General features: G+C 56.0%; 1 protein-coding gene across 3 annotated transcripts in view; it reads right to left on the bottom strand.

Annotated features, from left to right (window-relative positions):
* atcaya (ATCAY kinesin light chain interacting caytaxin a) overlaps positions 1 to 16,253 on the bottom strand; it is a 245,651-nt gene that overhangs the window by 129,249 nt on the left and 100,149 nt on the right. The gene's annotated exons all lie outside the window — the stretch shown is intronic.

Genomic DNA, 16,253 nt, shown 5'->3' with positions numbered 1-16,253 from the left:
GCAACCTTGGCCCTCTGCAAATACTGACACGCAACCTGAGCCCTCTGCTAATACCGACACGCAACCTGGGGCCTCTGGTAATACTGACACGCAAACTGGGCCGTCTGCTAATACTGACACGCACCCAGGGCCCTCTGCAAATACTGACACGCAACCTGGGCCCTCTGCAAATACTGACACGCAACCTGGGCCCTCTGCTAATACTGACACGCAACCTGGGCCCTCTGCTAATACTGACACGCAACCTGGGCCCTCTGCTAATACTGACACGCAACCTGGGCCCTCTGCTAATACTGACACTCACCCAGGGCCCTCTGCAAATACTGACACTCAACCCGGGCCCTCTGCAAATACTGACACACACCCAGAGCCCTCTGTAAATCCTGACACTCAACCCGGGCCCTCTGCAAATCCTGACACTCAACCCGGGCCCTCTGCTAATACTGACACACGCCCAGGGCCCTCTGCTAATACTGACATGCACCCAGGGCCCTCTGCTAATACTAACACGCAACCTGGGCCCTCTGCTAAAACTGACACGCAACCTGGGCCCTCTGCTAATACTGACCCACACTCAGGGCCCTCTGCAAATACTGACATGCAACCTGGGCCCTCTGCTAATACTGACACGCAACCTGGGCCCTCTGCAAATACTGACATGCAACCTGGGTCCTCTGCTAATACTGACACGCAACCTTGGCCCCCTGCTAATACTGACACACAACCTGGGCCCTCTGCAAATACGGACACGCAACCTGAGCCCTCTGCTAATACTGACACGCAACCTGGGCCCTCTGCTAATACTGACACGCAACCTGGGCCCTCTGCTAATACTGACACTCACCCAGGTCCCGCTGCAAATACTGACACGCAACCTGGGCCCTCTGCTAATACTGACACGCAACCTGGGCCCTCTGCTAATACTGACACGCAACCTGGGCCCTCTGCTAATACTGACACGCACCCAGGGCCCTCTGCAAATACTGACACGCAACCTGGGCCCTCTGCAAATACTGACACGCAACCTGGGCCCTCTGCTAATACTGACACGCAACCTGGGCCCTCTGCTGATACTGACACGCAACCTGGGCCCTCTGCTAATACTGACACTCACCCAGGGCCCTCTGTAAATACTGACACTCAACCCTGGGCCCTCTGCAAATACTGACACGCAACCTGGGCCCATTGCTAATACTGACATGCACCCAGAGCCCTCTGCAAATACTGACACGCACCCAGGGCCCTCTGCAAACACTGACACGCAACCTGGGCCCTCTGCTAATACTGACACGCAACCTGGGCCATCTGCTAATACTGACATGCACCCAAGGCCCTCTGCAAATACTGACACGCAACCTGGGCCCTCTGCAAATACTGACACGCAACCTGGGCCCTCTGCAAATACTGACACGCAACCTGGGCCCTGTGCTAATACTGACACGCAACCTGGGCCCTCTGCAAATACTGACACTCAACCCGGGCCCTCTGCAAATACTGACACTCAACCCGGGCCCTCTGCAAATACTGACACACACCCAGAGCCCTCTGTAAATCCTGACACTCAAGCCGGGCCCTCTGCTAATACTGACACACGCCCAGGGCCCTCTGCTCATACTAACATGCAACCTGGGCCCTCTGCTAATACTGACACGCAACCTGGGACCTCTGCTAATACTGACACTCACTCAGGGCCCTCTGCAAATACTAACACTCAACCTGGCCCCTCTGCAAATACTGACACTCAACCTGGGCCCTCTGCTTATACTGACACGCAACCTGGGCCCTCTGCTAATACTGACACTCAACCCGGGCCCTCTGCTAATACTGACACTCAACCCGGGCCCTCTGCTAATACTGACACTCAACCCGGGCCCTCTGCTAATACTGACACGCACCCAGGGGCCTCTGCAAATACTGTCACTCAACCTGGGCCCTCTACAAATACTGACACACACCCAGAGCCCTCTGCTAATACTGACACTCACCCAGAGTCCTCTGTAAATCCTGACACTCAACCCGGGCCCTCTGCTAATACTCACACACGCCCAGAACCCTCTGCTAATACTGACATGCACCCAGGGCCATCTGCTAATACTAACACGCAACCTGGGCCCTCTGCTAATACTGACACGCAACCTGGGCCCTCTGCTAATACTGACACGCAACCTGGGCCCTCTGCAAATACTGACACGGAACCTGGGCCCTCTGCTAATACTGACACGCAATCTGGGCCCTCTCCTAATACTGACACGCAACCTGGGCCCTCTGCAAATACTGACACGCAACCTGAGCCCTCTGCTAATACTGACACGCAACCTGGGCCCTCTGCTAATACTGACACGCAACCTGGGCCCTCTGCTAATACTAACACTCACCCAGGGCCCTCTGCAAATACTGACACGCAACCTGGGCCCTCTGCTAATACCGACACGCAACCTGGGGCCTCTGGTAATACTGACACGCAAACTGGGCCGTCTGCTAATACTGACACGCACCCAGGGCCCTCTGCAAATACTGACACGCAACCTGGGCCCTCTGCAAATACTGACACGCAACCTGGACCCTCTGCTAATACTGACACGCAACCTGGGCCCTCTGTTAATACTGACACGCAACCTGGGCCCTCTGCTAATACTGACACGCAACCTGGGCCCTCTGCTAATACTGACACTCACCCAGGGCCCTCTGCAAATAGTGACACTCAACCCGGGCCCTCTCCAAATACTGACACACACACAGAGCCCTCTGTAAATCCTGACACTCAACCCGGGCCCTCTGCAAATCCTGACACTCAACCCGGGCCCTCTGCTAATACTGACACACGCCCAGGGCCCTCTGCTAATACTGACATGCACCCAGGGCCCTCTGCTAATACTAAAACGCAACCTGGGCCCTCTGCTAATACTGACACGCAACCTGGGCCCTCTGCTAATACTGACCCACACTCAGGGCCCTCTGCAAATACTGACACGCAACCTGGGCCCTCTGCAAATACTGACACGCAACCTTGGCCCCCTGCTAATACTGACACACAACCTGGGCCCTCTGCAAATACTGACACGCAACCTGAGCCCTCTGCTAATACTGACACGCAACCTGGGCCCTCTGCTAATATTGACACGCAACCTGGGCCCTCTGCTAATACTGACACTCACCCAGGTCCGGCTGCAAATACTGACACGCAACCTGGGCCCTCTGCTAATACTGACACGCAACCTGGCCCCTCTGCTAATACTGACACGCAACCTGGGCCCTCTGCTAATACTGACACGCACCCAGGGCCCTCTGCTAATACTGACACGCACCCAGGGCCCTCTGCAAATACTGACACGCAACCTGGGCCCTCTGCAAATACTGACACGCAACCTGGGCCCTCTGTTAACACTGACACGCAACCTGGGCCCTCTGCTGATACTGACACGCAACCTGGGCCCTCTGCTAATACTGACACTCACCCAGGGCCCTCTGTAAATACTGACACTCAACCCTGGGCCCTCTGCAAATACTGACACGCAACCTGGGCCCATTGCTCATACTGACACACACCCAGGGCCCTCTGCAAATACTGACACGCACCCAGAGCCCTCTGCAAATACTGACACACAGCCAGGGCCCTCTGCAAACACTGACACGCAACCTGGGCCCTCTGCTAATACTGACACACGCCCAGGGCCCTCTGCTCATACTAACATGCAACCTGGGCCCTCTGCTAATACTGACACGCAACCTGGGACCTCTGCGAATACTGACACTCACTCAGGGCCCTCTGCAAATACTAACACTCAACCTGGCCCCTCTGCAAATACTGACACTCAACCTGGGCCCTCTGCTTATACTGACACTCAACCCGGGCCCTCTGCTAATACTGACACTCAACCCGGGCCCTCTGCTAATACTGACACGCACCCAGGGGCCTCTGCAAATACTGTCACTCAACCTGGGCCCTCTACAAATACTGACACACACCCAGAGCCCTCTGCTAATACTGACACTCACCCAGAGCCCTCTGTAAATCCTGACACTCAACCCGGGCCCTCTGCTAATACTCACACACGCCCAGAACCCTCTGCTAATACTGACATGCACCCAGGGCCCTCTGCTAATACGAACACGCAACCTGGGCCCTCTGCTAATACTGAGACGCAACCTGGGCCCTCTGCTAATACTGACACTCACTCAGGGCCCTCTGCAAATACTGACACGCAACCTGGGCCCTCTGCTAATACTGACACGCAACCTGGGCCCTCTGCTAATACTGACACGCAACCTGGGCCCTCTGCTAATCCTGACACGCAATCTGGGCCCTCTCCTAATACTGACACGCAACCTTGGCCCTCTGCAAATACTGACACGCAACCTGAGCCCTCTGCTAATACCGACACGCAACCTGGGGCCTCTGGTAATACTGACACGCAAACTGGGCCGTCTGCTAATACTGACACGCACCCAGGGCCCTCTGCAAATACTGACACGCAACCTGGGCCCTCTGCAAATACTGACACGCAACCTGGGCCCTCTGCTAATACTGACACGCAACCTGGGCCCTCTGCTAATACTGACACGCAACCTGGGCCCTCTGCTAATACTGACACGCAACCTGGGCCCTCTGCTAATACTGACACTCACCCAGGGCCCTCTGCAAATACTGACACTCAACCCGGGCCCTCTGCAAATACTGACACACACCCAGAGCCCTCTGTAAATCCTGACACTCAACCCGGGCCCTCTGCAAATCCTGACACTCAACCCGGGCCCTCTGCTAATACTGACACACGCCCAGGGCCCTCTGCTAATACTGACATGCACCCAGGGCCCTCTGCTAATACTAACACGCAACCTGGGCCCTCTGCTAAAACTGACACGCAACCTGGGCCCTCTGCTAATACTGACCCACACTCAGGGCGCTCTGCAAATACTGACATGCAACCTGGGCCCTCTGCTAATACTGACACGCAACCTGGGCCCTCTGCAAATACTGACATGCAACCTGGGTCCTCTGCTAATACTGACACGCAACCTTGGCCCCCTGCTAATACTGACACACAACCTGGGCCCTCTGCAAATACGGACACGCAACCTGAGCCCTCTGCTAATACTGACACGCAACCTGGGCCCTCTGCTAATACTGACACGCAACCTGGGCCCTCTGCTAATACTGACACTCACCCAGGTCCCGCTGCAAATACTGACACGCAACCTGGGCCCTCTGCTAATACTGACACGTAACCTGGGCCCTCTGCTAATACTGACACGCAACCTGGGCCCTCTGCTAATACTGACACGCACCCAGGGCCCTCTGCTAATACTGACACGCACCCAGGGCCCTCTGCAAATACTGACACGCAACCTGGGCCCTCTGCTAATACTGACACGCAACCTGGGCCCTCTGCTGATACTGACACGCAACCTGGGCCCTCTGCTAATACTGACACTCACCCAGGGCCCTCTGTAAATACTGACACTCAACCCTGGGCCCTCTGCAAATACTGACACGCAACCTGGGCCCATTGCTAATACTGACATGCACCCAGAGCCCTCTGCAAATACTGACACGCACCCAGGGCCCTCTGCAAACACTGACACGCAACCTGGGCCCTCTGCTAATACTGACACGCAACCTGGGCCATCTGCTAATACTGACATGCACCCAAGGCCCTCTGCAAATACTGACACGCAACCTGGGCCCTCTGCAAATACTGACACGCAACCTGGGCCCTCTGCAAATACTGACACGCAACCTGGGCCCTGTGCTAATACTGACACGCAACCTGGGCCCTCTGCAAATACTGACACTCAACCCGGGCCCTCTGCAAATACTGACACTCAACCCGGGCCCTCTGCAAATACTGACACACACCCAGAGCCCTCTGTAAATCCTGACACTCAAGCCGGGCCCTCTGCTAATACTGACACACGCCCAGGGCCCTCTGCTCATACTAACATGCAACCTGGGCCCTCTGCTAATACTGACACGCAACCTGGGACCTCTGCTAATACTGACACTCACTCAGGGCCCTCTGCAAATACTAACACTCAACCTGGCCCCTCTGCAAATACTGACACTCAACCTGGGCCCTCTGCTTATACTGACACGCAACCTGGGCCCTCTGCTAATACTGACACTCAACCCGGGCCCTCTGCTAATACTGACACTCAACCCGGGCCCTCTGCTAATACTGACACTCAACCCGGGCCCTCTGCTAATACTGACACGCACCCAGGGGCCTCTGCAAATACTGTCACTCAACCTGGGCCCTCTACAAATACTGACACACACCCAGAGCCCTCTGCTAATACTGACACTCACCCAGAGCCCTCTGTAAATCCTGACACTCAACCCGGGCCCTCTGCTAATACTCACACACGCCCAGAACCCTCTGCTAATACTGACATGCACCCAGGGCCATCTGCTAATACTAACACGCAACCTGGGCCCTCTGCTAATACTGACACGCAACCTGGGCCCTCTGCTAATACTGACACTCACTCAGGGCCCTCTGCAAATACTGACACGCAACCTGGGCCCTCTGCTAATACTGACACGCAACCTGGGCCCTCTGCAAATACTGACACGGAACCTGGGCCCTCTGCTAATACTGACACGCAATCTGGGCCCTCTCCTAATACTGACACGCAACCTGGGCCCTCTGCAAATACTGACACGCAACCTGAGCCCTCTGCTAATACTGACACGCAACCTGGGCCCTCTGCTAATACTGACACGCAACCTGGGCCCTCTGCTAATACTAACACTCACCCAGGGCCCTCTGCAAATACTGACACGCAACCTGGGCCCTCTGCTAATACCGACACGCAACCTGGGGCCTCTGGTAATACTGACACGCAAACTGGGCCGTCTGCTAATACTGACACGCACCCAGGGCCCTCTGCAAATACTGACAAGCAACCTGGGCCCTCTGCAAATACTGACACGCAACCTGGACCCTCTGCTAATACTGACACGCAACCTGGGCCCTCTGCAAATACTGACACGCAACCTGGGCCCTCTGCTAATACTGACACGCAACCTGGGCCCTCTGCTAATACTGACACTCACCCAGGGCCCTCTGCAAATAGTGACACTCAACCCGGGCCCTCTCCAAATACTGACACACACACAGAGCCCTCTGTAAATCCTGACACTCAACCCGGGCCCTCTGCAAATCCTGACACTCAACCCGGGCCCTCTGCTAATACTGACACACGCCCAGGGCCCTCTGCTAATACTGACATGCACCCAGGGCCCTCTGCTAATACTAAAACGCAACCTGGGCCCTCTGCTAATACTGACACGCAACCTGGGCCCTCTGCTAATACTGACCCACACTCAGGGCCCTCTGCAAATACTGACAAGCAACCTGGGCCCTCTGCAAATACTGACACGCAACCTTGGCCCCCTGCTAATACTGACACACAACCTGGGCCCTCTGCAAATACTGACACGCAACCTGAGCCCTCTGCTAATACTGACACGCAACCTGGGCCCTCTGCTAATATTGACACGCAACCTGGGCCCTCTGCTAATACTGACACTCACCCAGGTCCGGCTGCAAATACTGACACGCAACCTGGGCCCTCTGCTAATACTGACACGCAACCTGGCCCCTCTGCTAATACTGACACGCAACCTGGGCCCTCTGCTAATACTGACACGCACCCAGGGCCCTCTGCTAATACTGACACGCACCCAGGGCCCTCTGCTAATACTGACACGCACCCAGGGCCCTCTGCAAATACTGACACGCAACCTGGGCCCTCTGCAAATACTGACACGCAACCTGGGCCCTCTGTTAACACTGACACGCAACCTGGGCCCTCTGCTGATACTGACACGCAACCTGGGCCCTCTGCTAATACTGACACTCACCCAGGGCCCTCTGTAAATACTGACACTCAACCCTGGGCCCTCTGCAAATACTGACACGCAACCTGGGCCCATTGCTAATACTGACACACACCCAGGGCCCTCTGCAAATACTGACACGCACCCAGAGCCCTCTGCAAATACTGACACACAGCCAGGGCCCTCTGCAAACACTGACACGCAACCTGGGCCCTCTGCTAATACTGACACGCAACCTGGGCCCTCTGCTAATACTGACACTCACTCAGGGCCCTCTGCAAATACTGACACGCAACCTGGGCCCTCTGCTAATACTGACACGCAACCTGGGCCCTCTGCAAATACTGACACGGAACCTGGGCCCTCTGCTAATACTGACACGCAATCTGGGCCCTCTCCTAATACTGACACGCAACCTGGGCCCTCTGCAAATACTGACACGCAACCTGAGCCCTCTGCTAATACTGACACGCAACCAGGGCCCTCTGCTAATACTGACACGCAACCTGGGCCCTCTGCTAATACTAACACTCACCCAGGGCCCTCTGCAAATACTGACACGCAACCTGGGCCCTCTGCTAATACTGACACGCAACCTGGGCCCTCTGGTAATACTGACACGCAAACTGGGCCGTCTGCTAATACTGACACGCACCCAGGGCCCTCTGCAAATACTGACACACAACCTGGGCCCTCTGCAAATACTGACACGCAACCTGGGCCCTCTGCTAATACTGACACGCAACCTGGGCCCTCTGCTAATACTGACACGGAACCTGGGCCCTCTGCTAATACTGACACTCACCCAGGGCCCTCTGCAAATACTGACACTCAACCCGGGCCCTCTGCAAATACTGACACACACCCAGAGCCCTCTGTAAATCCTGACACTCAACCCGGGCCTTCTGCAAATCCTGACACTCAACCCGGGCCCTCTGCTAATACTGACACATGCCCAGGGCCCTCTGCTAATACTGACATGCACCCAGGGCCCTCTGCTAATACTAACACGCAACCTGGGCCCTCTGCTAATACTGACACGCAACCTGGGCCCTCTGCTAATACTGACCCACACTCAGGGCCCTCTGCAAATACTGACACGCAACCTGGGCCCTCTGCTAATACTGACACGCAACCTGGGCCCTCTGCAAATACTGACATGCAACCTGGGTCCTCTGCTAATACTGACACGCAACCTTGGCCCCCTGCTAATACTGACACACAACCTGGGCCCTCTGCAAATACTGACACGCAACCTGAGCCCTCTGCTAATACTGACACGCAACCTGGGCCCTCTGCTAATACTGACACGCAACCTGGGCCCTCTGCTAATACTGACACTCACCCAGGTCCCGCTGCAAATACTGACACTCACCCAGGTCCCGCTGCAAATACTGACACGCAACCTGGGCCCTCTGCTAATACTGACACGCAGCCTGGGCCCTCTGCTAATACTGACACGCAACCTGGGCCCTCTGCTAATACTGACACGCAACCTGGGCCCTCTGCTAATACTGACACGCAACCTGGGCCCTCTGCTAATACTGACAAGCAAACTGGGCCCTCTGCTGATACTGACACGCAACCTGGGCCCTCTGCTAATACTGACACTCACCCAGGGCCCTCTGTAAATACTGACACTCAACCCTGGGCCCTCTGCAAATACTGACACGCAACCTGGGCCCATTGCTAATACTGACACACACCCAGGGCCCTCTGCAAATACTGACACGCACCCAGAGCCCTCTGCAAATACTGACACACACCCAGGGCCCTCTGCAAAGACTGACACTCAACCTGGGCCCTCTGCTAATATTGACACTCAAGCTGAGCCCTCTGCAAAGACTGACGCTCAACCCGGGCCCTCTGCTAATATTGACACTCAACCCGGGCCCTCTGGAAATACTGACACGCTGCCTGAGCCCTCTGCTAATACTGACACGCAACCTGGGCCCTCTGCTAATACTGACACGCAACCTGGGCCCTCTGCTAATACTGACACGCAACCTGGGCCCTCTGCTAATACTGACACGCAACCTGGGCCCTCTGCTAATACTGACACGCAACCTGGGCCCTCTGCTAATACTGACACGCAACCTGGGCCCTCTGCTAATACTGACACGCAACCTGGGCCCTCTGCTAATACTGACACGCAACCTGGGCCCTCTGCTAATACTGACACGCAACCTGGGCCCTCTGCTAATACTGACACGCAACCTGGGCCCTCTGCTAATACTGACACTAACCCAGGGGCCCCTGCAAATACTGACACGCAACCTGGGCCCTCTGCAAATACTGACACGCAACCTGGGCCCTCTGCTAATACTGACACGCAACCTGGGCCCTCTGCAAATACTGACACGCAACATGGGCCCTCTGCAAATACTGACACGCAACCTGGGCCCTCTGCAAATACTGACACGCAACCTGGCCCCTCTGCTAATACTGACATGCAACCTGAGCCCTCTGCTAATACTGACACGCAACCTGGGCCCTCTGCTAATACTGACACGCAATCTGGGCCCTCTCCTAATACTGACACGCAACCTGGGCCCTCTCCTAATACTGACACGCAACCTGGGCCCTCTGCAAATACTGACACGCAACCTGAGCCCTCTGCTAATACTGACACGCAACCTGGGCCCTCTGCTAATACTGACACGCAACCTGGGCCCTCTGCTAATACTAACACTCACCCAGGGCCCTCTGCAAATACTGACACGCAACCTGGGCCCTCTGCGAATACCGACACGCAACCTGAGGCCTCTGGTAATACTGACACGCAAACTGGGCCGTCTGCTAATACTGACACGCACCCAGGGCCCTCTGCAAATACTGACACGCAACCTGGGCCCTCTGCAAATACTGACACGCAACCTGGGCCCTCTGCTAATACTGACACGCAACCTGGGCCCTCTGCTAATACTGACACGCAACCTGGGCCCTCTGCTAATACTGACACGCAACCTGGGCCCTCTGCTAATACTGACACTCACCCAGGGCCCTCTGCAAATACTGACACTCAACCCGGGCCCTCTGCAAATACTGACACACACCCAGAGCCCTCTGTAAATCCTGACACTCAACCCGGGCCCTCTGCAAATCCTGACACTCAACCCGGGCCCTCTGCTAATACTGACACACGCCCAGGGCCCTCTGCTAATACTGACATGCACCCAGGGCCCTCTGCTAATACTAACACGCAACCTGGGCCCTCTGCTAATACTGACACGCAACCTGGGCCCTCTGCTAATACTGACCCACACTCAGGGCCCTCTGCAAATACTGACACGCAACCTGGGCCCTCTGCTAATACTGACACGCAACCTGGGCCCTCTGCAAATACTGACATGCAACCTGGGTCCTCTGCTAATACTGACACGCAACCTTGGCCCCCTGCTAATACTGACACACAACCTGGGCCCTCTGCAAATACTGACACGCAACCTGAGCCCTCTGCTAATACTGACATGCAACCTGGGCCCTCTGCTAATACTGACACGCAACCTGGGCCCTCTGCTAATACTGACACTCACCCAGGTCCCGCTGCAAATACTGACACGCAACCTGGGCCCTATGCTAATACTGACACGCAACCTGGCCCCTCTGCTAATACTGACACGCAACCTGGGCCCTCTGCTAATACTGACACGCAACCAGGGCCCTCTGCAAATACTGACACGCAACCTGGGCCCTCTGCAAATACTGACACGCAACCTGGGCCCTCTGCTAATACTGACATGCAACCTGGGCCCTCTGCTGATACTGACACGCAACCTGGGCCCTCTGCTAATACTGACACTCACCCAGGGCCCTCTGTAAATACTGACACTCAACCCTGGGCCCTCTGCAAATACTGACACGCAACCTGGGCCCATTGCTAATACTGACACACACCCAGGGCCCTCTGCAAATACTGACACGCACCCAGAGCCCTCTGCAAATACTGACACACAGCCAGGGCCCTCTGCAAACACTGACACGCAACCTGGCCCCTCTGCTAATACTGACACGCAACCTGGGCCCTCTGCTAATACTGACACGCAACCTGGGCCCTCTGCTAATACTGACAAGCAAACTGGGCCCTCTGCTGATACTGACACGCAACCTGGGCCCTCTGCTAATACTGACACTCACCCAGGGCCCTCTGTAAATACTGACACTCAACCCTGGGCCCTCTGCAAATACTGACACGCAACCTGGGCCCATTGCTAATACTGACACACACCCAGGGCCCTCTGCAAATACTGACACGCACCCAGAGCCCTCTGCAAATACTGACACACACCCAGGGCCCTCTGCAAAGACTGACACTCAACCTGGGCCCTCTGCTAATATTGACACTCAAGCTGAGCCCTCTGCAAAGACTGACGCTCAACCCGGGCCCTCTGCTAATATTGACACTCAACCCGGGCCATCTGGAAATACTGACACGCTGCCTGAGCCCTCTGCAAATACTGACACGCAACCTGGGCCCTCTGCTAATACTGACACGCAACCTGGGCCCTCTGCTAATACTGACACGCAACCTGGGCCCTCTGCTAATACTGACACGCAACCTGGGCCCTCTGCTAATACTGACACGCAACCTGGGCCCTCTGCTAATACTGACACGCAACCTGGGCCCTCTGCTAATACTGACACGCAACCTGGGCCCTCTGCTAATACTGACACGCAACCTGGGCCCTCTGCTAATACTGACACGCAACCTGGGCCCTCTGCTAATACTGACACGCAACCTGGGCCCTCTGCTAATACTGACACGCAACCTGGGCCCTCTGCTAATACTGACACTAACCCAGGGGCCCCTGCAAATGCTGACACGCAACCTGGGCCCTCTGCAAATACTGACACGCAACCTGGGCCCTCTGCTAATACTGACACGCAACCTGGGCCCTCTGCAAATACTGACACGCAACCTGGGCCCTCTGCAAATACTGACACGCAACCTGGGCCCTCTGCAAATACTGACACGCAACCTGGGCCCTCTGCTAATACTGACATGCAACCTGGGCCCTCTGCTAATACTGACACGCAACCTGGGCCCTCTGCTAATACTGACACGCAATCTGGGCCCTCTCCTAATACTGACACGCAACCTGGGCCCTCTCCTAATACTGACACGCAACCTGGGCCCTCTGCAAATACTGACACGCAACCTGAGCCCTCTGCTAATACTGACACGCAACCTGGGCCCTCTGCTAATACTGACACGCAACCTGGGCCCTCTGCTAATACTAACACTCACCCAGGGCCCTCTGCAAATACTGACACGCAACCTGGGCCCTCTGCGAATACCGACACGCAACCTGGGGCCTCTGATAATACTGACACGCAAACTGGGCCGTCTGCTAATACTGACACGCACCCAGGGCCCTCTGCAAATACTGACACGCAACCTGGGCCCTCTGCAAATACTGACACGCAACCTGGGCCCTCTGCTAATACTGACACGCAACCTGGGCCCTCTGCTAATACTGATACGTAACCTGGGCCCTCTGCTAATACTGACACGCAACCTGGGCCCTCTGCTAATACTGACACTCACCCAGGGCCCTCTGCAAATACTGACACTCAACCCGGGCCCTCTGCAAATACTGACACACACCCAGAGCCCTCTGTAAATCCTGACACTCAACCCGGGCCCTCTGCAAATCCTGACACTCAACCCGGGCCCTCTGCTAATACTGACACACGCCCAGGGCCCTCTGCTAATACTGACATGCACCCAGGGCCCTCTGCTAATACTAACACGCAACCTGGGCCCTCTGCTAATACTGACACGCAACCTGGGCCCTCTGCTAATACTGACCCACACTCAGGGCCCTCTGCAAATACTGACACGCAACCTGGGCCCTCTGCTAATACTGACACTCAACCCGGGCCCTCTGCAAATACTGACAACACACCCAGAGCCCTCTGTAAATCCTGACACTCAACCCGGGCCCTCTGCAAATCCTGACACTCAACCCGGGCCCTCTGCTAATACTGACACACGCCCAGGGCCCTCTGCTAATACTGACATGCACCCAGGGCCCTCTGCTAATACTAACACGCAACCTGGGCCCTCTGCTAATACTGACACGCAACCTGGGCCCTCTGCTAATACTGACCCACACTCAGGGCCCTCTGCAAATACTGACACGCAACCTGGGCCCTCTGCTAATACTGACACGCAACCTGGGCCCTCTGCAAATACTGACATGCAACCTGGGTCCTCTGCTAATACTGACACGCAACCTTGGCCCCCTGCTAATACTGACACACAACCTGGGCCCTCTGCAAATACTGACACGCAACCTGAGCCCTCTGCTAATACTGACATGCAACCTGGGCCCTCTGCTAATACTGACACGCAACCTGGGCCCTCTGCTAATACTGACACTCACCCAGGTCCCGCTGCAAATACTGACACGCAACCTGGGCCCTATGCTAATACTGACACGCAACCTGGCCCCTCTGCTAATACTGACACGCAACCTGGCCCCTCTGCTAATACTGACACGCAACCTGGGCCCTCTGCTAATACTGACACGCAACCAGGGCCCTCTGCAAATACTGACACGCAACCTGGGCCCTCTGCAAATACTGACACGCAACCTGGGCCCTCTGCTAATACTGACATGCAACCTGGGCCCTCTGCTGATACTGACACGCAACCTGGGCCCTCTGCTAATACTGACACTCACCCAGGGCCCTCTGTAAATACTGACACTCAACCCTGGGCCCTCTGCAAATACTGACACGCAACCTGGGCCCATTGCTAATACTGACACACACCCAGGGCCCTCTGCAAATACTGACACGCACCCAGAGCCCTCTGCAAATACTGACACACAGCCAGGGCCCTCTGCAAACACTGACACGCAACCTGGCCCCTCTGCTAATACTGACACGCAACCTGGGCCCTCTGCTAATACTGACACGCAACCTGGGCCCTCTGCTAATACTGACAAGCAAACTGGGCCCTCTGCTGATACTGACACGCAACCTGGGCCCTCTGCTAATACTGACACTCACCCAGGGCCCTCTGTAAATACTGACACTCAACCCTGGGCCCTCTGCAAATACTGACACGCAACCTGGGCCCATTGCTAATACTGACACACACCCAGGGCCCTCTGCAAATACTGACACGCACCCAGAGCCCTCTGCAAATACTGACACACACCCAGGGCCCTCTGCAAAGACTGACACTCAACCTGGGCCCTCTGCTAATATTGACACTCAAGCTGAGCCCTCTGCAAAGACTGACGCTCAACCCGGGCCCTCTGGAAATACTGACACGCTGCCTGAGCCCTCTGCAAATACTGACACGCAACCTGGGCCCTCTGCTAATACTGACACGCAACCTGGGCCCTCTGCTAATACTGACACGCAACCTGGGCCCTCTGCTAATACTGACACGCAACCTGGGCCCTCTGCTAATACTGACACGCAACCTGGGCCCTCTGCTAATACTGACACGCAACCTGGGCCCTCTGCTAATACTGACACGCAACCTGGGCCCTCTGCTAATACTGACACGCAACCTGGGCCCTCTGCTAATACTGACACGCAACCTGGGCCCTCTGCTAATACTGACACGCAACCTGGGCCCTCTGCTAATACTGACACGCAACCTGGGCCCTCTGCTAATACTGACACTAACCCAGGGGCCCCTGCAAATACTGACACGCAACCTGGGCCCTCTGCAAATACTGACACGCAACCTGGGCCCTCTGCTAATACTGACACGCAACCTGGGCCCTCTGCAAATACTGACACGCAACCTGGGCCCTCTGCAAATACTGACACGCAACCTGGGCCCTCTGCAAATACTGACACGCAACCTGGCCCCTCTGCTAATACTGACATGCAACCTGGGCCCTCTGCTAATACTGACACGCAACCTGGGCCCTCTGCTAATACTGACACGCAATCTGGGCCCTCTCCTAATACTGACACGCAACCTGGGCCCTCTCCTAATACTGACACGCAACCTGGGCCCTCTGCAAATACTGACACGCAACCTGAGCCCTCTGCTAATACTGACACGCAACCTGGGCCCTCTGCTAATACTGACACGCAACCTGGGCCCTCTGCTAATACTAACACTCACCCAGGGCCCTCTGCAAATACTGACACGCAACCTGGGCCCTCTGCGAATACCGACACGCAACCTGGGGCCTCTGGTAATACTGACACGCAAACTGGGCCGTCTGCTAATACTGACACGCACCCAGGGCCCTCTGCAAATACTGACACGCAACCTGGGCCCTCTGCAAATACTGACACGCAACCTGGGCCCTCTGCTAATACTGACACGCAACCTGGGCCCTCTGCTAATACTGACACGTAACCTGGGCCCTCTGCTAATACTGACACGCAACCTGGGCCCTCTGCTAATACTGACACTCACCCAGGGCCC

The sequence above is a fragment of the Scyliorhinus torazame genome, chromosome 18 (assembly GCF_047496885.1).
Source record: "Scyliorhinus torazame isolate Kashiwa2021f chromosome 18, sScyTor2.1, whole genome shotgun sequence".
NCBI classification, from domain to species: Eukaryota; Metazoa; Chordata; class Chondrichthyes; order Carcharhiniformes; family Scyliorhinidae; genus Scyliorhinus; species Scyliorhinus torazame.
This window is presented reverse-complemented; position numbering and strand designations above follow the sequence as displayed.